Below are 23,391 nucleotides of genomic sequence, written 5' to 3'. Positions count from 1 at the left end.
AGAGGATTTTCAGTAGAGGGGAGCACACGTGGGGTCTTGCCACAAAATGGGGGAAAACACAGGATGCTGAAACGTGATGGGTGTTACCAAAGTTTGTGATTGCACAGTAATAAAAATAAAGCAAGCTACGTTACTTTAAAGAAAAATGCAAGACACTAGGTAGTCACAGTTCTTAAAGATTCTTGTAAAGCCAAATTTCCCCTTCACAAAATATTAACAGGATAAATAGAGAGAGATTCAAATCAAACCAGTGATGTCAGGAAGTCCTATGCTGAGTTTATCGACCATTTTACATCTTGTTGCACCCTATTCATCATTCTTAGCACCTATATGTAATCTTCAGGTCTCAGCTACCTGATACAGAGAAATTGCTTCCATGCAGATCTATTGAGTAGTCATTTCTCTTTTGCAATTATGTAATAAATGTGACCAATATAAAACTGGGAAAAAAATCTTGAGGCAAAATAAAAGCAGGGTGACTGTTGACCTCTGGGTCCTTTGTATTCCACAAAGTGCTAAGAAATGTCGTTCATTTATTTCCGAACACCTCCCAGAAAGTCCAAACACATGCCGCTTCTTTGTGAAACAATGTACCTAAAAACCCTAAGGCACCAGCGCAGGAGATACCATTAACCAGCATAAACCAAATCTTGATCCATTACTCTCTCGCTCAGTCTTTATAGCGAAGAGGCTTCTTTCACAATCCAAACCATCCACCTCGGACAGATTCAGTAGTCATTGCCTATCTCGTGTCTCCTAACCCAGACCCCCCGTGCTCTGGGTCTCCAAACCCATCTCCTTCCTTTGCTCTGCAGAGCCTCCCACAGGCAACACCCAACAAGATCAGCCCTCAAGAGCACCTGCGACTTTATGACTGATTGGACCAGGGTCTTACAAAACAAAGAGCATGTTGGAGCACACCATAAATCACATTTTATAATAGCACACGTACTTTAGTGCTGAAGAAGTCCATCACGCATCCACCAGGAGTACAGGGCAGAGATGCTGTGCACCCTCCAGCTCTTTGTTGTGAAAACAAGGAGTTTGGGTTCTGTGTTGAGAAAATCATTTGAAACAGCGTTGGCAGAACAGTACGCAAAGACAGAAGAGCCCAAAGGGTGTGAACAGTAGCACAGATGCTTGCCACTGGTTGTGGAAGGACTCGATGCACTTTTCCCAACCTCGCAGGCATTCAGCCTGTGCGACACTTCCGAGATTTACCCCATTTGAATTTAACGTATGTTTCTAGGGATAAACTTCACAGAATGTTTAAATTAAATGCTATCATATTTTTTAAAGTCTGAAGAAATTCACAAAATGAAAGCAATTAAAGAACAGATAGTGTAACTAATAGGTTCGAGTTAGGTGTGTAATTATAAATATATTCTAATTAATTTCCTACTGCATCTTAGTTATTATCCACGTTTCACATGAACCCATTTATGTTCATTTGCAAATGAGTAAGGTAGAATAGATGATGCTCTATAAAATGTATTTGTTTTATCGTAGCGCCAGCCCCGGCTCGTGCTGCGAGCGGAGCCCTCTGCAAGGCTGCGGCTGCAGCCAGCCTGGGGCAGCGCAGGCAGAGAGGCCCCAGCACAGACAGCAGAGGTGTCAGTACCAGGCACCCAAATTCGCTTCCTCTGCCAAAATGGAAAGAAATAGCAAACAAAACGCAGCCCAGATCCCTTAGCTCTTCCCATTGTTTTTGCTCTAAGTTGTCCTAAAATTTCAAAGCAAGCTTCCTTTAGAGATTCTGCCCCATGTGCCTTTCATTTAAAAAAAATTAGCTATATAAATAGGTCTGCCTCAAAGACTTAAAGCAACTAAAACTCTATGGACTCTTCAGATACAATATACACTAAGTAGTAACAGAAATTTGATTTCTTCTCCACAGGAGAGAACAAAGTGTGTGCTCTCACTGCAGATGCAGCGCTGGGCAAGGTCCCCGACACATTGATTCCAGTGGATTCTTCACACGGCTGCGAAAAACAAATCCAAATCCCCTGCCCACCATCCACCAGTGGAGAACTGGAAGCAGAGCTACCAACTTATCATGGAAGTGGACACTGCCCATCAGCGGCCACCAAAAACCCAAGCCTAGACAAAATGACACCACCAGAAAGCCTGGGGAGCTTTGGAGGGCGGCAGCACCAGCCCTGCCCCGAGTCCTGCAGCTCCACCACCACCATCAGGCACCACAAGCAAGGAGACAAAGGAAAATAAGAGCAGAGCAGCTACAGCACCAGCACCAATGACCTTCCCACCCCTCCAGGTTTTGGGAAGTCTTTTATTATACAGAAAGTGCAGATTTTAAAGCCTCTGTGGACGAGCGTACAGTCTTTATCTTCATCCATTATTTTAGGTGATCAAAAAGTAAAAGATGTCTCAGATTCCAGAGCAGATCTCAGGCAACAGCAATGGCTCCCACACTGCTACCAGCAAACACATGGATTTTTTTTTAAACCTGTGGTTTTTTCATCACCTAATCCAACAGTAATTGTACCTGGGGCACCATCGCACGCAGCCCCTCTCCAGTCAGGCAGATGGATGCACACAAACCCAGGTCACGCTGAACGTGGGTGTTACAGTTGATAAGAAATGGCTGAATAAATAAGACTTCAAATTTTCATTTGCTTGTTTTTGCCATTACTACTGCATGAAAACCATTGACTAGTACCCAGAAGGAAACATTGCATTGCAGTTGTTTCAGGGGCCAGCTTCCCCTCTCCCCACAGGCGGCTCGGCATTGCCAGAGCCCCCCGGCACGGAGGACGGCCCCAGCTCATCCCTGCGAGCAGCACTCAAACCCATCAGCCAGCAAAACACTGCTGCAGACACAGATGCACCAGCTGAGCAGATCACACTATCAAACCTCCTAACTTTAGCTGTAATCCCACTGCATATTCACATATGAAAAAATACTGACATCTTTATTGCAATATGATGCTTTGATTGAAATCCACTACAGGTTTTTTCTGACTCAGTCTCTTTAAGTCTTCACCTCAGCTCTGTGCTACTTTTCCCTCTGTCTGGGTGTAAGGGCACACTCCTCTGTGCTGAGTATCATTTTGATACCTGAAGTACATATATCTGAATTCTCGGGGTACCTACAGTTGGTTTCTGTTGCACAGGCGTTTGCTACTTCTGACTCTGAGGTTAATCAAGTTAGTTACGTTTGATTTTTGTACCCCTTTTCAGATCCTTAACGAAAATCTGGGATATTAACACCTAAATTTAAGCACACCATCTATTTACATTTTAGCTCACTCCATTTCCATTAGGCAGCAGGAAACACCAACCACCACCACCAGGTCCAACCAGCGCTGGATCTGACCGTCTGCGTGGTGTCTCCTGCCTGCTCCCTCCTCCACACGGGAAGGGCAGATTTACCTTGGGACCTACAGACCAATCCCATTTCTCAACTCCAGAAAATCAGATCTTCTGCTTCCAAACAAAATAAATAATTGCACTGCAAGCAGCACCATCATTCCTCTTTACCAAGAGTTTAAGATAAAAGCACTCAGTCTAAAAAAAAAAAAAAAAAAGAAAAGGAAAAAAAAAAGGGTAAGCATTCCTACCAAGGACACCCTTACCCTGGTCTGGATCTTAGGAGGGAAAAAAAAAAAATCTATAAATACAACTGAGGTTTCTTTATTGCTGTCAAGAGCCAGGAAGGAGGCTTTTTGGACTGGAATATCATCAAGATAAAGAGCACCTTAGAACAAAAGCTTTCTGCAGAAAAGGGCACTGTTTACTCTTCCAGTTTAAGAGCATGTTGTTTGAGGCAATCTCCCCTTTCACATTAACACTTGTTTGCACCACAGAAAGGTGTTTTTAAGGACACTGAAGCCAGGCTGCCTTTTCCTCTGCTGTCAGACACCTGGGTACCAGTGGGACAGGTGCCAGACCAGTACCCTGCTGGGCAGGACTGGTGCAGGCCCAGCACGGATCACACTATCACACCACGCTCCTCCAGCCCATCCTGCTCGCTCTGCCCCGGGTGTTCCACGCTGTGCTGAATCATGGGCTTTTTCTCTTTTTTTGAGGGGGACACACACCCCGTGCCAGGCCAGGCACCCACGCCAGGGATGGTTTAATTCGGACTCACGCTGGAGGCAGCACTGCCGCCTCTGCCACCTGGCTCGACTGTCTGCTGAGCCCCTATTGTACTCAGGCAGCAGAGGAGAAAAATAGGGATATTAACCTCTAACACTGATGAAAATAATAGCCACAATAAAATAGGGATGAAAAACACAGTGGTAGTAATTATTCTGCTCTAGTTTACCCTGGAGTAAACAGAGCCGGCAGGAGTTGGCCGAGTCCCCGCAGCCGGGCACTGCCTCCCCAGGCGCTGGCAGACCCGCGGGGCAGACCCAGACCCGCAGGCAAGGTGCCCCGGGCAGGAGCCGCAGTGCTGGCACCCTGGGACGGGCTCCCAAGAACCAGGACGGCGGCGGGGAGTGGGGCTCTCGCTTTTGCCTGGTTCTGAAATTCCTGCAGAGCAGCCTGAGCAGACGAGGGGGCTGTGAAAGCAGACCTGTGACACAGAAGGAGAGCTTTGGGCAGGTCTCCTGCGCACACAGCAGGGACACCAAAAATACTTCCATTTGTTCGTGGCGGTTTCCACAGGGTGTGTGCATTCGGACATGTACAGTGCAAACGCATCTGGTTGATGTAAAGCACACATTACCAAGCATCAAGGCTAAATTGTGCAAGTGCAAGGATAGGTGTCAGTGTCTGGGTTCGGAGTGAAGAAGAGCAACCATCATTGCTATTGAAAAATCAACTGTTTCTCCCCCACTTTTTATTTTTTTTTTTTTGAGATATTCCTTGTCTGTAATTAATTTTTGACATATATAGCACAATTTCATTCCATGAGTTATCTTAGCTCTTCTCCAGTTTAAATGTCACTCTTCTTTGAAATCTTCTCATTCAAAAATCAAGTTGGATCTAATAAAAAATTCAAAGGTGCATCTAATAATAATGATATAATAGCAGCAAAAAACATGCACCTGCATTTATGCCAAAGAACAAGGGATATGAGAGACAAAAATGTAGGGAAAAAAGAAATTAGAGGGAAAATCATGATATTGCTGAAGTGCTGCTCTCACACTAAGACCAGGGGGATTGGGATAAGGCTAAAGTTAATTGCATTTCCAGATGACAAACCTCTCACCTCTGAACTGAATGGCTCTTTATAAAAGCTATCAGTAATAAACTGTAAATCTCAGCTATGATTGCAAATAAAGGTCATCCCTTTCATGCTGCCACTTTCCCAGGCCTTATTATATTCCTGTCTGAACCTTTCTTACTTCTTAAGGTGTGCTAGCTGCCCATATAAGCAATCAGCAAGGCTTTTTGATTTTATTTTGAAAGACACAAGGCAATCGGATTTACATTCTGGCACTGCACTGATCCAAAATAGAAAACCACTGAATTCTGACAAGACAACAATCCTGCTAGCAGAATTAATCTTCATCTTATATTAATACAAAGAAAGGCAATCCCTTTCCTGCTCTTCCCTCCACTTCTGAAATTCACATTGCCTTCTTCACCAGTATCTCACCAGTATCAATGGGCGTCTCCAGTTTTCCTCCCTCCACACGCAGATCGCTGTGCCTCCCGAAGGGGAGCAGCAACCCTCCAGGGCACAGCCCCCAGGCTCCCCTTCCCACCGGGCACCGGATCCCCCCAGGAGCACAGCAGGAGGTGAAGCCCGCGCCCAGCAGGCTTCCTGGAGCCTGAGCTCTACCTGGGAGCGAGGGCAGCTGGACCAAGGCGAGCTGCGAGCAGAGCTCCTTGCCTGCTCACCAAGGGCCCCAAAACTCCCAGCAAGGACCAGAGCCCAAGAGGCACGGGTCTGATGAGCAGCAGCAGCCAGCCTGAGGCTGGGCAGGCAGTCCGAGCCCAAGCCCCATGCCAGCTGGCCCCGAGACCTGCTACGGCTCAGATGAACCAGGTATTCCCAAACATCTTCACAGATGGGGCACATGGGGATGCCAGGACCCAGCAGTCTATCTGGAAAGCAGGTTCTCCACCACAACAGAACTGCATCAGCACACACGCCTTTCAAGTGATTTTATTGCTCTGCAGAATATTTCATATTTGTGACCAGCAAGATTTTTTTTTAAACAAATGAACCTCTCTAACCTGGCAGAGAGGGAGAGGGTAGGCTGTTTGTTACAAAGGCTTTAATCGGGTACACAGTGTTAAATATCTTAATGAATGCTTGGCAAACATTTTCATTGATGTCCCAGTGAGTAACCACACAGGATTCTTTATTTTCAGGAAGCCCTCTGCAGTTTGGTGGTGCTGGCAATTCCAAACACGAGGAAATCCAAGAAGAGCAAAAACGGTGGGTTGCACACCCAGAAGCGAAAGATGTCTATTGTCACGGTCCCTCAAAGCATGCCCTGATCAAAATTAAGCACCCAGCCTGGAGCTGGCAGTTCAGCCCCCCCCCGGCTGATGCTGTGGGTGTGCAGGTGCAGCTGGGTGCTGCACAGCACACAGGCAATACAGAGCCCCCAGGAAGCACAGGGTAAGCCCACGGCATTCTCATCGTGCCCGTCCTCCTGAGCTCCAGCCAGAGCAGAAGTAAAACTACACAGCTATGCAAGGAAGCAGCCACAGAGGGGCCACGTTTCAGAGGCATTTGCCACATCTGTCAAGTGAGAAGGGAGGCAGGAGAAGGCAGGGGTTACAGCCCCGCACTGCAAGTGTGTCAGCAACCCGTCAGCTGCTGGGACACGGAATGCCTCTGAACTTCTGCCACCACCGACCTGGGGCCCAGGGACTTCTACATCCACACCCATTGCTAGAGGCCACGTCTGCTGCAACATCTGCAAAAGTTTCAGAAGATTTGTCTTCACAGGATGGGGTGAACTCTACTTAAAGGCTATGACCGTTTCATTACACCTCTTTAGGTCACCAGTCTATAAATCCACAGACTGGTGTGACAATGGGGTCTGGGAATGGGAGAATGCCGATCAACGTAATTTTACAAAGCGCTTGTATTCGCACCATGTGCAAACAAAAATGAGAGAGCAGCAGCCTAAGCCTGTTGTACCCTTTAAGGGGGCAGGGGGGAACAACTCAAATTGCCATATAACAGCCACAGAAGCAACTGGTGTAAGGAACAAATAGACTTGTCTATGGGATGGGATAATTATCTTCCACATCTTCAGGCTCCTGGAAAATGTGACAATAGCAGATCTGAATGAGGCTTCTGACAAGTCCCAGATGCAGTCAGGTTTCTTTTAGTTTAGCTTTTAATTTAAACTGCTCATTTTGAAAGTGATATACTGATAGCTCTAGTTGGAGGCAGGAAGTAAGCACTTTCTTACAGAGCTTGAACAATGTCCCTCACTCACAAATTACATTAGCCCCAGTGTATCACTCCTCCAGCCCTGCGTGATCCCGCCAATGTACCACACTCCCGATCTACTTCATCCCCAGGCTCCGATCTTGGAGAAAGTGTGGAGAGAGATTCCTGGCCGAGTCCGCGTTACCACATACACTGATTTTCTCAGTGCTTTGCTCCTCAGGCACTTTGCTTGCACTGACACAAACTTAGCAAACGCTTCTTACGCTCTGAACACCTGTGGAAACGAGATGGCAATGCTGCAGCACTAATACTACTTCACGCGCACAGGCTGCTTTCATCTCGGCTTTTAAAGCATATTTACAAAGCTGCGTAAACATCATCACTGCTGTACTGGAATAATGAACTGGCAGATGATGAAATTAAACCCCCATTTTCAAAATTACTACTGATTTTAGAACTCTTACTTAGAGCCAGGGTGCTGAAAGTTTATAGATTTTCCCGTTGCTTCTCAGGTGCTCTGCTGAGAGCAGCAGGCTCAGCACCACCCCAGCCAGCATCCCGCTGCATGCTGCCGAGTCGCACCCACCAAGACTCAGTTGTTGGCCTTAAATGAGCAGCAGAAGCTGGGACAGGACTCACTGGGTCCTGGCTCAGCAGCATACTGGGCCCCACCACCTGGGGTCTGCCCCCTCCGTGCTGCCCGGCCAACGCATATGTTCCCCGGCCCCAGCAGCAGCCGCAGGTGGACACCACCCCCCCAGACCAGGTAGCAGTGGCTGCAGGACTCAGCCTCATGGTGCTGCTGGGGAACCTAACTCTGCTCCTTTCCACTTCCATTCAGAAGACAGAGCTCTTGGTTTTAACGGAGGACAGTAGGTGGAGAACCCTGAAATCTCACTGCGCAGTGCGGAAGGCCTCATGTAGCTAGAAGCAAGCTCCTTCCCCTTAGCTCTGCAGACCCAGGGCACGCTGACCCACATTTCACCTCCTGCATCTTCTTGCAAGTGGAAGGTCACAGCTCACTGCACGCTTCCCCCTCTACATCCTGTTTAGGTGCCCAGAAAAGAAAAAAAAAAAAAGAAAACTTGTGAAATAATCCCAGGCATTAGCTGTCTGTGGCACATGATAATTAACAGCTTCCCACCTCAGAACATCCCCACTTCAGGTGCATTCACCAGATGTAACCTTGAAAAAGCAATCTGCATTGCACAGAATGCATTCAGGTTTCCTTGCTGCTACAGATCTATAGCACGGTTTCTGTGCTTGCAGATCTCATTTACCACTCATGAAGGTATTCCCCTTGTTCCCCAGGGACAAACATATGTTTTTAGCTATTTTCACATTGATACATGTGGAGGATTGCAGTTTGTGGGTTGCTCTTGGTTGTGGGGGGAGCACCGGACGGATAGAAGAGATCCACTTCCAGCTCATCTTCTGGAGGGATCTGTGCACATGCCAGTTGACCTTGCTGTATGTCCTGCTTCCTTTTTCACTTTAACACAGCAAGCACTCTGTGCCAGGGGTTGCCTACTGGAATCGTCCGTGGGCAGAGGGTCAGCAGTGATGGCTAAGATCAGGCCTCCAGGCTCCGGGGAGCGCTCAGTGCAAGCATGCAGAGTTTATTTCTGGTTTGCACTGTACAGAGTTGCCTGAGGTTCTTCTGCTGAGGACAACTGAATGAGCACCTGGGCAAACAGGCTTTGAAACCTGACTGTGCAATGAAATGTGACTGTCTCTGTTGTGTCTAAGGCCAAATGCTCTTGACACAGAGGAGAATTAATTTGAGGTCTTACTGTAAGAGCCACAGCCTGAGAGGCTTCTCCTGACAATCCCTGTCTTGCTGTGAGTTTTCATCTCAGGTATTAGCGTGGCTCCCAGTTAACACATTATCTGCAGGAAGACAAAGAAGTCTTCCCAGCGAAGGGCTGTTATGGTTTCACCATTGCTACCCAGTGCCAAGAACACAGGCATAACATGGTTGTGAGGCTCACGCCATGCCCACACGTCCCCGAGGGAGAATGGGGCGTCCCATCCTGGGCTGCAAAGCTCACAATGCAGCAGGAAAATTGTCACACGTGGCAAGGCTGCACATGGGCCATCCACACACCTCCCCTGGTGCCACAAGCGGGCTGCGACTCCTGCTGCCACAAAAGCCAGCCAAAAGGTGGATAACACGTGCTAGCTGGACACCGACTTGCACCTGAATTTACGGGAGTGAAAGGATTCATCTTTAGAAGTATCTATAGGTAACGCACACCAAGCCTGTAAAACTAAGCTAATAGTTTAAAATAGAATAAGAAATATATTGTATATGAAATGTTCCTGAGTTACTGAACCCTTTTGATTCACAGGGTCACCAGGAATTATTTTTAAATCTCTTCTGTAAGTATATTTCAAGGCAGCAGCATCCAACTAAAACAGTGAAATGTAATCAGTCAACAGAATATTTTTTTAAGCTTAAAAATACTTCCTTTCTCGAAAATGGACACTAAAGCCCTAGGCAACATAACCACTGAGATTTTTATTATAAAATACATTTCAAAATAATGGCTGAAAGTCTTAGGAGCACAGAGGATGAAGGAAGTAAACAAGCCCTTTCCTACAACTAAATGATAAATTAAAAGCAGTATTTTTGCTGTTCTGCCCCATTTTTTAATCACACCGCGTTCACTCCAGTGTGGTTAAGGTTGTGTAGGTATTTCCATTAAAAACCACCTATTACTAAAGGTTTACAGTTTTGAAGTAGTAGACATCTGTGCCAGCCAAAACATAATCAGGTAAAAATCTCATTCCAAATCAGAATTTGAGTCAAATTTTAAGACAAAGTACTGCCTGCTTGATATTAAAGGTGTACTTGCTGAGACATATGCCCCTCACACACATCTTTTAAGAAATTTGACTAATTTCAGAATTTAGTCTTCTGGGATTTTAAGAATCATCATGAAAATACTGTATGTGCTGTTGTTGCAGCCAGATGAAGAGCTAAACCTTAATCCTGCTATGCTATCTTACCTCAGCAAAGATTATGTCTCAACATATCTGTGTAAAAATGCAAGAACAAAAACAATAGACACTTGCCAGAGAAAAGGGAGAAGATTTAGACTGTGAAGGGAAATGGTATCAGTTTAACAGTCTCTTGCTCAAGAGTTTCTTTAATAAAAGAATAGTTTTGTTTCTGCTGTCAAACCTGTAACACTGCAATATCAATAAAACACTCCCAGCTGTTAATTCATTCTTAATTTTTAAATTGACATCGTTCTCAGAGTGATTTTTCTCAGTTTGTTTCCTAAACTTATTTTCAGACAGTATGATGTGTAGGCTCCGAAACCCATTGACCAGCTTGCGGATTTAAAAAAAATTACATGCTTGCTGTATGAGAGAAGACATTAAAAGGACAAGAAATCCTATCTTGTTACCTCCAAACAAAAGGCTGTGCTATGAAAGCATGTAGTAAATAGATCAGCTGGAAAGTTAACGTGAGGCCAGCCAGTAATTTTGTTCAGATTCTCCTAGAACAAGGTTCATTAGCATACAGTTACCAAAACCGGGAGCCGGGCAGCGCTGTGACAGCCACCAAACACCTTCCCAGATTTCAGTAGTCTGTGAAGCGCGAGGACACCGCCTCCCTCCCATCCCAGTTCAGCACAGTGCTCCCAGTGCAACCAGTTGTACCGCTGGGAGTGGTGCCGCACCGCCTCACCCACGGCCCCCGCAGCCCCCCCAGCCAGCAGCGCACCCGTGCACCCCCTGCTCCTGGGGGGACCCTGCGCTGAGCCCAGGACCCGTCACTTTGTGCCACAACCAGCTTCTGCAGCCGGACTCAGTAAAGCCTCCGCTTTCTCTGGGGCTCCTTCCCGTACCCAGGATGTCGGGCACGACACCGCGCTGGTAGTGCCCTGTTTAGGTTATTAAACGAGGGAACACCCCTGTTAGCGAAGTGCATGAATGGTGTGATCAAACACCCGTATCGTCACAGCCTGCCTGCGTGCACATACGTGAGTACTGTTCAGAGCCAGCTAACTGCAGTGAAAACATCCCATGCATCAACTGCGTTATACAGTACCTCCACCCTGCATTTTGTTAACCAGCATGTAGGGAGTTTTCCATTCCTTTCACAGTACTTGCTCATACGAGGCTGCGTCCTTAACCAGCAAACAGAATCCAACCCAACCTCACTGCAGCCGACGTGCCCTTTCACCCTCACCTCCATCAAAAGGAGTCAGCAATATTAAATCAACAGAATAATGTGAGGTGGAAAAGGAAGAGACAACTGTGGACAAAATAAAAAGGAAAGTGTTATTAATGCTAAATACACTTTCCCTTTTGGGTTTACACTACTGTTCCCTTTAACTATTTCCAGATGGTTTGCTCAGCTAGCCAGGAACGAAGCAGCAGCTCGCTGCCTCTTTTACTTTAAGGGGGCAAAATCCCAGACATAAAGGTGATTTACAGCTTTGATAAGCTAAAAACAAAGGTAAAGAGAAGAGCAAGAAGTGGAAATAAAAATGAATTTTAGATAAAAGCTGGCAGCTGAAGAGTTAACCACAACCTTCTTTCTTTTAACACAGCCTTCTGTAGTAGCTAATGAAGGTAATGAAATATGACATGTAGTTTGGCCCTTGACCACAGAGTGCACCTCCCTCCCCTCTGCCTTGCGAACAAAGCCAAAACAGATGTAGCTGCTTCTGTCGGGTTTGGGGTTGACGGCTGTTACACCGAGCGGGTCAGCGGCGCCTTCCCAGGGCGCTGGCTCTGGCACCGCTCCGGGGGCGCTGGGCTCAGGGTGGGTGCTGCAGGAGCCAGGCTCACGCTCCCAATGTGGGAGTGGGCGCTGCACTGATGCCCAGGCTTTTGCAGACAGACCTCCATGAGGAACATGTAAGCAAGCAGGAGATAAGCTAGTCTGGCACATAAAACCCATCTGCTGTTACGAGACGAGGTATTGCTCCGACAGGGGAGAGGCTTCATGCTTTGGGAATCACTGCTCCTCTGGCTCGCGGGAGCAACTCGCCACAAACAGGCAGCCAACTTCACCAGCAGAGCTGGAGATGGAAAAAGCCTTCTTAAAGGAAGCTCTTCTACAAAAAAAAAAAAGGCCAAAAAAAGCTTTCAAATTATAAAGTTGATTACCCTTTTTAAGTTCTTCCAAAAAGTTCCTCAAACCTTCCCCGCTGTTAGGGTACCACCCTTGATTTGCTGCTCCCTGCTCTGCTGCAGCTGCCGGTGAGCACCCCGAGCAGGAGCTGCGTGGCAGCCCATGCCAAGAGGCACCACGGGGACACCTCTGGTACCTGGCTCATCACCCAGCCCTCAGGGGGCTGTGGGTCAGGTCTGGACACGTGCATGAGGATTCCTGTCGGTCCCATCAGCTCTGACCTGCCCTTGGCGCGCAGCAGTGGGTGCCTCCCTGCTTCGGGTACAGGTCACTCCTCCGCCTCCCCCAGGACCAGGGGCTGGAGGGAACAGGGGTGCGAGCACCACAGCATGAGTGGAGCTCCAGTGTGGGATCCGGTTCCCCGCTGGGATGTCTCACTTGTAGACAAGTCTGACCTAATCCACATGGCCCTGTGCTACCACTTGAGAGAGAAAAGCACAGCAGAAGGTGGCCAGCCCAGACAAATAGCTCTCTGGAGAGGAGCAGGCAGCTCCCGACCTGTCCGACACAGCCTCAGAAAGTGCCCATTTGTCTCCAACTGCTCTACCGAGAGCCTTGATGACTCGCACAAGTGCCTGTGCCCACCCCAGAGCACACAGACATCCCCTGGGTGCCGTCTGCCTCCTGCAGCATCCCTCCTCCACAGGGAGGACCACTACCACCAGCCCCCAGTGGCAGAGACCCCAAATTGTGCTGGGCTGCAAAACCCTCTGGGTTCTGCTGCTCAGTGCCTGGCCAGCCCGACCTGGAGCACCGTCTTCACCTCCTCCACAGCATGCTGCAGGCTCTGTGCCCTGACAGCAGCAGTGCCAGTCCTGGCATGCAACAGCCCCTCTGGGAGCTGTGGCAGTGCAGGTGGCCCACAGCAGCACGCAGCCTGAAGGTCTCCATGGTTTCTCCATCCCTTCTCAGATGTGTCTGCATGCTGGCCCATCCACAAACAGTGATGATCTTTAAAGGAACGATGATTTGTCTTTTCTGTTTGTTGCCCATAAGCTGCTCAGATTGCCAAGGATCTGAGATATAAAACCCAAAGTGTGGAATAAACCTAGAAAACAGGAGTTCTCTGGAAACTGATAAACCTATAAATGTAGCCAAGGAGCAGAGAGTCCTCCAGCCTGGCTGCAAGCTCAGCACAGCAGGGAGCATGCTCACCATCTCTTAAGGGTTGGGCAGATGTTTCCCATGTCCAGTCTCTTTTTCCATACCCACTGCATTTTGGGCAGCTGGGTGCCCCACCAGAAGCTGCTTGGCCAAGCCAGCCCCACAGCAAACCCCTGCCCTCCCACGCAGGCTCCTCTGCACCCCACCAGGCTTCTGCAGGCTGGGGCTGCCCCTACATCCAACTCCCCTAGCAAAATAATTTGAGACACTTCCCCCCCCCAAGAGCTACACATAAAATGGTGGAGTACCAAAAAGCTGGAAAATGCTATAATTAAATTTACCTATTCAACCTTAATTTGTCCCTCTGTTGCATATGCATTGTTATATATGCTTGAATTATATGCTAATTCACCATCTTTCTACAGGAGGCTAACCCCATTTAGTGAGCGCAGTGGAGCATGCGATGGGTTGGTGCTGAATAACAAAATCATCTGTTGGTTATGGAAGCACAGCCTCATTTGAAGCCAAATTTGGATACGTAACTCATGTGCACGACCTTAACCATGGTGGCTTTGTTGCCTGCATGTAAAAAGGGGTTAATAGTGATTTATACGGGCTTTAAACCACACAAACAACATCGTATTTCACAAGAAAGATTTGAGGGTATTTTCCCAACTATTTATCAAGCAGGAAGGCACCTCCACAGACACACAATAGATGCACACAAAGGATCGGTCTGCAGCCAGCACGGCAGTCATGCCGTGAGCAATGCAGAGCTAGGAACAGGGAAGGTGAGAGGAGATGTCGGGTGCCCACGGTGCCATAAGCACCTCTGCCCCGCGTGGTCAGGCCAGAGACCTCCAAAATACACGCGATGAGAGGATGTGGCTGACGTGGTGTCGGACAGGTTTGCAGCAGGAGGGCGAGTCTGGGCTGTCCATGCGCACAGACAGCAGCAAACCAGAGCTTTCAGTCCGGTGCCTTGGCTTGGCACCCGGGTGACCTGCAGGCAGGTAAAGCTGTAAATGCTTGGGGGTACAACCCCGGCTATCTCGGTGCACATGCTGGGCCAGGCTATGGTGCTTGCAGCCTCCCCCAGCACAGCAAGAGCCGGTGCCACGCGGCCCAAGCCCCGCACGGCAGCGCTGGAGCTGCGGGCCCTCGGCAGCGCCAGACCTCAGCGTCCGGTGCCACGGGGGGGCCTTGAAAATTGATAGCCCGCTTCAAACGTTATTTATCATTCCCAGCACAGACACTGACATGTGCCTTTTGAAAGGGGATACTGTACCTTTAACCTTGACTCCGTGCGCGCTGGTAATTTGGGATGCGAGCCCCGGTTCAAGCGGGGTGACCTTTCGGTGGGCACGGGGGGAAGGGCTGGGCTGCGCTTATTTATGAGGCGGCTGGAAATTTTTGACATCACATGCTAGCCCCATTACTCACATGTTACATGACATGAGATTGGCCCTTTTAATGCAACAACATCACATCAAAAAATTTGATTTTCTGCTCTGACAGCAGGCTTGTCCTCTACAGCTCCAAAAAGCATAATCTTTTCAGGCTAAAGGCCACTGGAAAGTGATTTAAAAAGCCCACCACTCTCACCAAAGGTGGAAGGACAGGCCCCAAACTGAGAGCACGCCCAGCGAGAGCTGGGGACAAGCACCCGCACCCTCCCTGCCCCCAGGTTTCAGATGCAGGAGGTTCTCCCTGGTCCCCACGCAGGTAACACGTGCAGCTCCTGCAGAGCAGCAGCAGCTGCTTCGAACCTGTGCTGCACAGCAGCAGATGTGCCTGCATTTAGCAGGAGGAGTTCCCCCACCCCTCATATACAGAATGCACCACAAAAATTATTATGAGTTTTACAATGATAATTCTATGCGGAAACAAGAGTTTTTTCTTCACACAAGCTTAAAAGCCTATGTACTAGGAGGCTTTACACTTGTGTAGGCAGAAAATTCAGATCCCGTGCAGTCTGCTTGCACAGCCGCAGTGACAGTGCAAGCGTTAGCTCGGTTACTCCATGCCCGCACTACAGGGAAAGCCGGTTCATGTAACTGAACTCTTGCTTCCATAGAATTTCAAGTATCAGCTAATGCACTTAAAGATAATGAAATATAGTTCACAAAAATGTGCCACAAAGCATATATTAAATTACTCATCAGCTAATTCCATGGAGAGAAGAAAACAGTTTATGTTTAACTTCTCTAAATATGCTTGGTTGAGGGCAGGCAAAAGAGTAATTTTAAGGCAGTTGATTTATATCTGGAAAAGCATTTCTAAGATTGCTACAATTTCTTTACAGGAATATCGCATGTTGATGTTGCTGATACTAAAATATCATTAGAAGTCAATAGAAGTGGCTAATTTTATCAATATTTATCAATTTCAGTGTTTTCTAAACACACTGCCAAGAGAAGACACGATGTGTTTTGCACAACAGATGTATTAAGAGCAAGCAGCTTCCTCTCGTGGGCCCAGAAGATGTTTATTCTATTCTTAGGACATAATTTTAGGCATTATTTACTTCTTCACCCAGGGAATCGAATCTACAGAAACATTCCACGTTCACCACTATTTAGTGTGTAAACACAAAGCACAACGAGAAATCCCTGCACCCTGCCAGCCCTGTGCCATCTCCCCTTGGTTTCTGTGCCGTGCACGCGGTGGGATCCCAGCACATGGCGGCCCCGCACCAGGCCGGCTGCAGGCACGGCCACGCTCCGAGCTGCAGGAGGCACCGCCAGGCACACACCAGCCGTGCTCGGGGATGAGCTGGTGGCCCTGGCCTCTGCCACCCTCAGCCTTGCAGAGCCAGGCAATGGCACGGATCTCCCAGAGCCATCTCAGCGGCTCTGCACCAAGGCAGAGAAGCTACCGAAACGTGAAAACGTGTGTCCTTTGGAAGGAGGGCTTCTGGGGGGAGGCAGGGCACAAATCCAACAAAGCAAAGGGTGAGGACACTCGTACTGTCTCCAACAGCCGTACCCAGCCCTCTCCCCAAGCTTTCTTTCCCCTTACACTGCCTGTGTTCTCCAGCCTTACTGCTCCCCACCGCAGAAGTGGGCACATCTCAGCCACACTTTGTCCCTGCCTGACAGCACCGCGTGAGCCTCGCTGATGAGTGATGCTCAGTTGGCATTATTTACATTTCAATCCTGTTACTTTAGAAAGTTGTAAACATTTGCACTTCTTGTCCTTCATAGGCTATTTCTCGGCTTGTCCTGCCGTTTCTGCAGGGATCCCTCAGCCAGCACCGCTCAGCGCAGAGCCCGGCAGCGCCGGGTCACGGAGGGGAGGCAGAGGGATGCGGTCACCTGCAGCAGGGGAAGGGGCAGCGACGGGGAAGGCTGCGGGAGCAGGCAGATTTACAAGCCAGAGCTGAGACAAAAACATCTTCAGGAAAACCCTCCTCCAGGAACAGGAAGAAAAAAAATCCTAAGGCAGTATTACATTTTTACAGATTTATATGGATTTTGAAGCCAAGTCCCAGGACTGGCAGAACACAGAGGGGGAATTATTTTCTTCTTATTAAAAGAATGAAGAGACCCAACATTGATTTTGTCCTTCATCACCACAAAAAAACCTCCCAACTACTGCAAGGATGACGGTATAGATTATCACAACACCGTAAATCAAAGTGAATGTATTTATTAGGGTGACTCTCTTTGTTGTCCATGTGTGTGCTGTTTGCTGGCCCATACTCTTATTATTTTAATTTATGGGTTGTTTTTTCCTGTCTTTCCCTCCTCCCCCAGTACCAGAGCCTGTCTGCAAGTTTTACTCACGCCAGTTAAAATCAGCATAATGAAATATCACGGCCAGCCCGACAGCTCCGCAAGGACATGGGGGTGGCACAGGACAGGGCCACAGGCGCCCTGCCAGCCCCGACCCCTGCCCACAGCCAGGACCCTGACAAAGGCAGCTGACAAGAACACCACACGCAGGAACGGAGCCTTGCCCAACTTAGCAGGTCTCAGTATAATTAAGTGCAATAATTTTAAGCAATTTGCAAATCCCTCCTCGTCTCCCATTTGGTTATAATCGCATTCTCATCATTAACAATGTCGCGGTTCCGTGTTCTCGGTGCATGGCGCGGTGGGAAGCTGAGCACAGCACGGGAACTCCTCTGCTCCCCGCCTACCCCAGCTTCGCTCAGGCTGCCCCAGCCCCATCCGCAGCCCCTAGGACAGTGCCGACCCCAGGGAATTCCCAGGCACGGGAATTCAGCTCTGCCAGACCCATGCAAACCCATGACTTAGGTGCTCAGAGAGCACAGCATGTCCCCCGGGACTCCCACTTTGGGGTCACTTGCTCGCTGATTTCTGACCTTTTGGGGTCTTTGCTTTAATTCCCTTTACAGCCATCAAGTTTGGGGTGGTTTTCCCTTTCAAGGGCTGGCTGCACACAGCAGACCATGACCCTGCCGTGTGCCACAGGAGCACAGCACAGTGCTGCACAGGAAGAACGGCCCTGCCCCTTCAAGTGATCTAAGACATACACCTGCAAACCGTGCCAGGAGCAGCACCGGTTCCCTCCCACCACAGCCGTTTGTCCGTGCACTCAGTGTCTGCTGCTCCTGAGGGAGAAAAACCAACACAACACCCAAACCAGAGAACAGGCATCTGCCACCACGGTGTGAGCTATGGAAACCTCTGACAAGAGAGGGCCCCAACACCTGGCTAGAGCCAAAGGAGCCATCAGCACCTACTTTGGGAGCACGGAACCACACAGAAAAGAAATGACTTTGGAAAATGGCACATTTTTAGTTATATCCATTGTTCTGTGGATAAGCAAGCCTTTGTGCTCCTACAGCCTCAGCAGCACACAACAGCTCTGGTCACACACTTCCAGCAATGTGTTTAGAAGAGCAAAGCAAGCCTGCTGGGGGCTGGAGCTGCAAGGGGAGGAGAACAAACACCAGCAACCAGCTCCAGCTTTGCGTGGCCTGGCACATTGTAACCGTGCGATATTTTCTTGTGTGTGAAATCACAGCTTGCTCCCAGGAAGTGCTAGTTCACCTCTTAATGAGCATCTTTCTCCAAAATTGAGCAGAATCCCTGGAGGACCTGTAGCCTTCGACCTTCCGCAGCAGTTTCTCTCTGTGCATCCCCTGAGGACACAGGTCTGGTCCCGCTAGCGGCCAAACGCTGGCTCGAGGGATGCAAATCTCTGGCACAAGGCACCACTGTGGCATTGTCCGCATGTTATTATCAAGTGTTTTCCTGCTCAGAACACGGGGTGTTGGTCGATGGGAAGCTCAACATTAGCCAGCAATGTGCACCCTGCCCACAAAGCCAGCCATGTCCTGGGCTGCACCAACAGCAGCATGACCTGCAGGGCAAGGGAGGGGATTCCCCGCTCTGCCCCACTCTGGGGAGATCCAACCTGGAGCCTGCGGTCAGCTCTGCTGAGCACCCACCTGCACCCCAAGCACTCGCACCCCCTGCAGCTCCTGCTACCATCACCGCCCAGCCCCAGCATCTTCCCTCCCTGCTGCCGCCCCCACAACCACTTCGGTGCAGTGCTTTCCTTCCTTTCTCCCTCACACTGATTTGGCATCAGTTGGGAACAACAAGATCCCAGGATGTTTTCCAGCCCTGCACTCTGCCACCCAGGCTAGTCCCAGCCCCACAGGAGGCAATCACAGGGTGCTGCAACTACCAGCAGCAAACGGAGGGAGAAGTCAAGTGGTCCTATTCATTGCCTTGGGGGATGCCTAAAGGAACAGATGGTTGGACTTGACCATAAAGGTCTCTTCTAACCTAAATGATTATATGAAAATGCTATGCAAGTCTTTAAGAGGTAAGTAGAAATAACAGCACCAACTGTAAACATTTTTAGGGAACCAAGTGTCACTGAAATCAAGGACAACACAATACTCTTTACGTCAGCTCTCCACTAGTACTAAAACCCACCAGCTGAATTGGGTGCTACAGGACTAAGACAGCACCTTTCACCCAGGAGGACAGAGCCCCAAGGAGATGGCAGCCCAGGGGACAGCAGGATGAGGGGGTGACCCAGGGCCCGCAATGAGGAGCAGGAGGGGATGGAGTTGCAGCTAGCAGGACACAGACACAGTGGTGGCTGCTGGCCTGGGACATGCCCACAGCAGAGCTGATGTCCTGCTCCCTCTCATCACTGCTTCACCAGACCCACAGCACACTTCAGCACTGATGGTGCTGATTTCCAGCCCTTTGAGACCACAAGTTGTCGTAACACCTGGCTGAGCATCTTCCCCAGGAGTAAAAACCCACTTATGTTCCATCGCCCTGGTGTTTCCACCACATTTCTGTGATACCACACAGGTATCATTTATGGCCATCCATGAGAATTCACAATTTTTCTGGTCTTATTCCCCTCCTAACAATCACACAGAAGCAATTAGAGGATCTAGGTTTTTGCTGCCTGGTGCCTCTTAATTTCTGTAGGCAGGCCAGCTGAGGCACACGGAAAGACTAAATCTTTTACAGGAGTACACAAACACCTGTAATTGGGAGAACTGAGTTCAGAAGCTCCTGGCTCTGGCCAGGCTTCAAACTCTCCTAGTTCAGAAACTGGAGGTTGTAGCAGTTGGAATTAGTGTGCTGGGTCACATGCTGAAAGATTCACCCCATCCCTGCACTCTGCAGCTCCACGGAATGCAAGGCTGAATAAAGAGGGACCCAGATGTGAATACAAAGAGCACAGCTTAGAAACAGAATTTTCTCAGAACAGCAGACCCAAAGCAGAACAGGAAGAACGATTCAGGGAACAAAAATGCACGCGCTAGCTTAATTTCGAGTGTTACTGAGTTTACTTCATTACTGTTTGGCTTTGGTTTTGTCTTTTTAAGAGATCAAAGGCTTGAATTCGCGGAGTTCCTCCGCTACCCGATGGCAGCACGTGCCTCCACCCACAGCAGGGTTTCCCATGGAGCTGCTAATCCACTCAGACGCTCAACAGCAGAGCCTTGAGTTTTCACGGATTTATGCCCTACGCTGCACACAGTTCTGTCTGTTTCACGGTTATTGTTCTCACCAAGTCTACTTCATCATTTAAATTATTAACAGCAGAATTACACTGAGATCTCCTAGAATAGGCAGCTTTAAAATACAAAGGCTTGTATTGTGAGGTATTGATACACATTGACTGGAACAGATACATTTGAAGAAAGATAGATTTAAGGGTCATTACTTCATTTCTGTGCTGTTATTTATTTTTTGGCATAAGAGCAACAGAAGAAAAAGCTGGAAAAGCTCCTTTAGATGTCCATCTGCAGATTGGCATTCATATGTTCAAGTACCTTCACGCAATCAGTAGCCTGAAGCTGCCTGATTGACGTGCCACACATCAGAGCTCGCAGCATCCTCAGTGCTTCCTGGGCTCACCTCAGCAGAAGCTCAGAGCTGTGGCAGCACCAGAGCACCTGGGCAGGAGCACATCCCGCACAGCCAGACCAAGCAGAGCTTCCCTGAGCCACGGCGACAGACTGCAGCCGAGACACAGTTTGTTTTATCAAAGAGGAGTACGACAATATTTGCAAAGCACAGACCTTGTACAAACACATACTGCAAAGATGTAAATTATACACTGGTGCAAATCAAACCCCTGCTGAGAAAAACACAGTGACCCTGGCGGTTGAAAGAGGAAAAGGAGGACAGCGTAGAGGAACTTCTAGGTTCTACTTCATTGATTTCTTCACTGTCACCTTCTCATTAGGAAGACAAAATTTCCCATCAGGGTGTTACACCCCTATTGCTGTCACTAACTATTCAGAAAATAAAAAGAGAAATCAAGTGTTCTAATCACACCAAGTCTCAGCAATTCACAAAGTTGCAAGGAGATTCATCTCTCCCCTTTGACTGTATTTTTGAACGTGGCACATGAGAAACAGAGATTGTGAAAAACCACTTATGTTTTAAAAACAAGCAGTTCTCCCCAGCCACCAAACAGCATAGTCAGAGGCAACTGAGCTGATCCCAGAGTTAACGATATTCATTAATAACAGACTAGGCAGTGCCCATGTTCAGACTGTGCATATGGTTTGAATACAGGGAATTTGCTTTCCCCATGCACTACATTACATATTCATGCTGAAATAAAAGCCTTTCTTTCACCCAACTTCTAACATAATTGACAGATGGATCTGATTCAAGAAAAGAATAATCAATACATTCAAATAGTTTCTACCCATGCCACGTTGCCTAGTTTTGAAGTATTTTCATCATGCAAAGTTCTACATACTTTTAAAAAAATAGTTAAGTTTCATACAGCTTTTTATAGAGGACTTTAGTGTAAAAAATCTGACCTTCTAAAGCAAGGGTTTCTCTGCAAAGTCCTATCTGTTAGCATAGCTTACACTATATTAATAACGGGAGTCTCACGTGCAAAGACAAGTTTCTTTCAAACAAAAAGAAAGTGTATTTTGATTACATCATATATCCAAAAACACAATACTCTGAGGGTCATGCAGGTTAGAGCTGCCTCAGCTAAAGCTGGTTTAATGTAAGTTTTCACAGCCACTGGGCATGATTGATATCTGAGCACACAACTTTCATTTCTGACAATAACAGTGAAACCCACACTAGAAAAAAAAATACATTTCTCACTTATGTGGTGGGGAGGAAGAGACAAAATAATAGTTTTAGATGGACTTAGTATCATTATTTGTCAAGTGATCAGTATTGAACTATTGAAGGGTGCTCTTTCACTACTGCCAGGCACACAAGATGTCAAGCCACAGCTGCAGGTGCACCACACGCACCTACCTGGACTCCCCAGAGACACCGACTGCTTGTAAGGCAGCACTTCCAGCACTACTGGTTGCAGGTCCTAAAACAACCTGGCTAAGAACAGAAAACTTCAGCAAGACTTCTAACACTCAAATGACTTGCCTCACACAAGACCATTTCATAATGGATAAAATTTAAGCTCTTCTTTAACTCCTACAGCAGCAGAAAGGTTTAACCAGGCAACCACAGCTGGAAAGCCAGACCTACCTTGCTTGCATCAGAGCAGGTCACTCTCTCTCTACAGGTTCAGGGCCATTCCTCCCAAACAGGCTCAAGTGTGCTATCCTTCCTTATATTCACTCCCTCCCACCCAGATGACCTCTCTGATCAATTGCTTAAGGCCCTTCGCCTGTGTAGCGTTAGGTAATGCTCGTCCCATCAGCAAGTCGTGCTCTGCCAGCTGATGTTCGTATTATCGGCCAGCAAGTAGGCCCAGGAGCTAGGTCAGGGCTGCTCTGCTGACCCTTGGGGCAGACCTTTCCTCTAGAAGGCCTCCTAGAAGCCCCAAAAGATTAGAGGAATCCCTAAATCCCAGTGCAAAATCCAAAATGAGTTCCTTTACGCATTGGGCTTAAACATCAGAAGTGCACAAGGGAAACTTACAGTACGATTCTTCTATTCTTCCTGAAAAATAGCTGGTTATTCTTGTCTTTACCACTTGTCTCCTTCCTCATCTTTCATAATTAGACGTATTACATCAATGGCCGACCGTCAGCTCTCAGAAGATCGAGCAGGGAGTGGGATGCTCACTGCGTCACTCATCTGCAGCTGAATAAAGCATTCTTTCTCCTCAAGTCCTAATGACGCTTCCAGCTGGAAATAGCTAGATTTTCTCCTCAGAATAAATCAACCCACAGAAAACACCTTGTGGAAGATTAATTACAGAGTCAAGGTTGGAAGGCACGTCTGGAGGTTGTCTAGTCCAAATCCCTGTCTCAAGCGGGGTCACCTGGAGCAGGACGGCCATGGCTGTGCCCAGCCGGGACTGAACATCTCTAAGGAGAGTCCAGCCCCTCTCCGGGCAGCCC

General features: G+C 48.2%; 1 protein-coding gene across 1 annotated transcript in view; it reads right to left on the bottom strand.

Annotated features, from left to right (window-relative positions):
- The window catches only part of ZFHX3 (zinc finger homeobox 3), a 475,206-nt gene extending 452,576 nt beyond the window's left edge, over nt 1-22,630 (bottom strand). Inside the window, exon 1 of the mRNA XM_035336639.1 lies at nt 22,571-22,630. The gene's annotated coding sequence lies outside the window, so the exon portion shown is untranslated. The remainder of the gene's footprint in view (nt 1-22,570) is intronic.
- Nucleotides 22,631-23,391: the final 761 nt, after the last annotated feature.

This window comes from Oxyura jamaicensis, chromosome 11 (genome assembly GCF_011077185.1).
Source record: "Oxyura jamaicensis isolate SHBP4307 breed ruddy duck chromosome 11, BPBGC_Ojam_1.0, whole genome shotgun sequence".
In the NCBI taxonomy this organism is placed as follows: domain Eukaryota; kingdom Metazoa; phylum Chordata; class Aves; order Anseriformes; family Anatidae; genus Oxyura; species Oxyura jamaicensis.
This window is presented reverse-complemented; position numbering and strand designations above follow the sequence as displayed.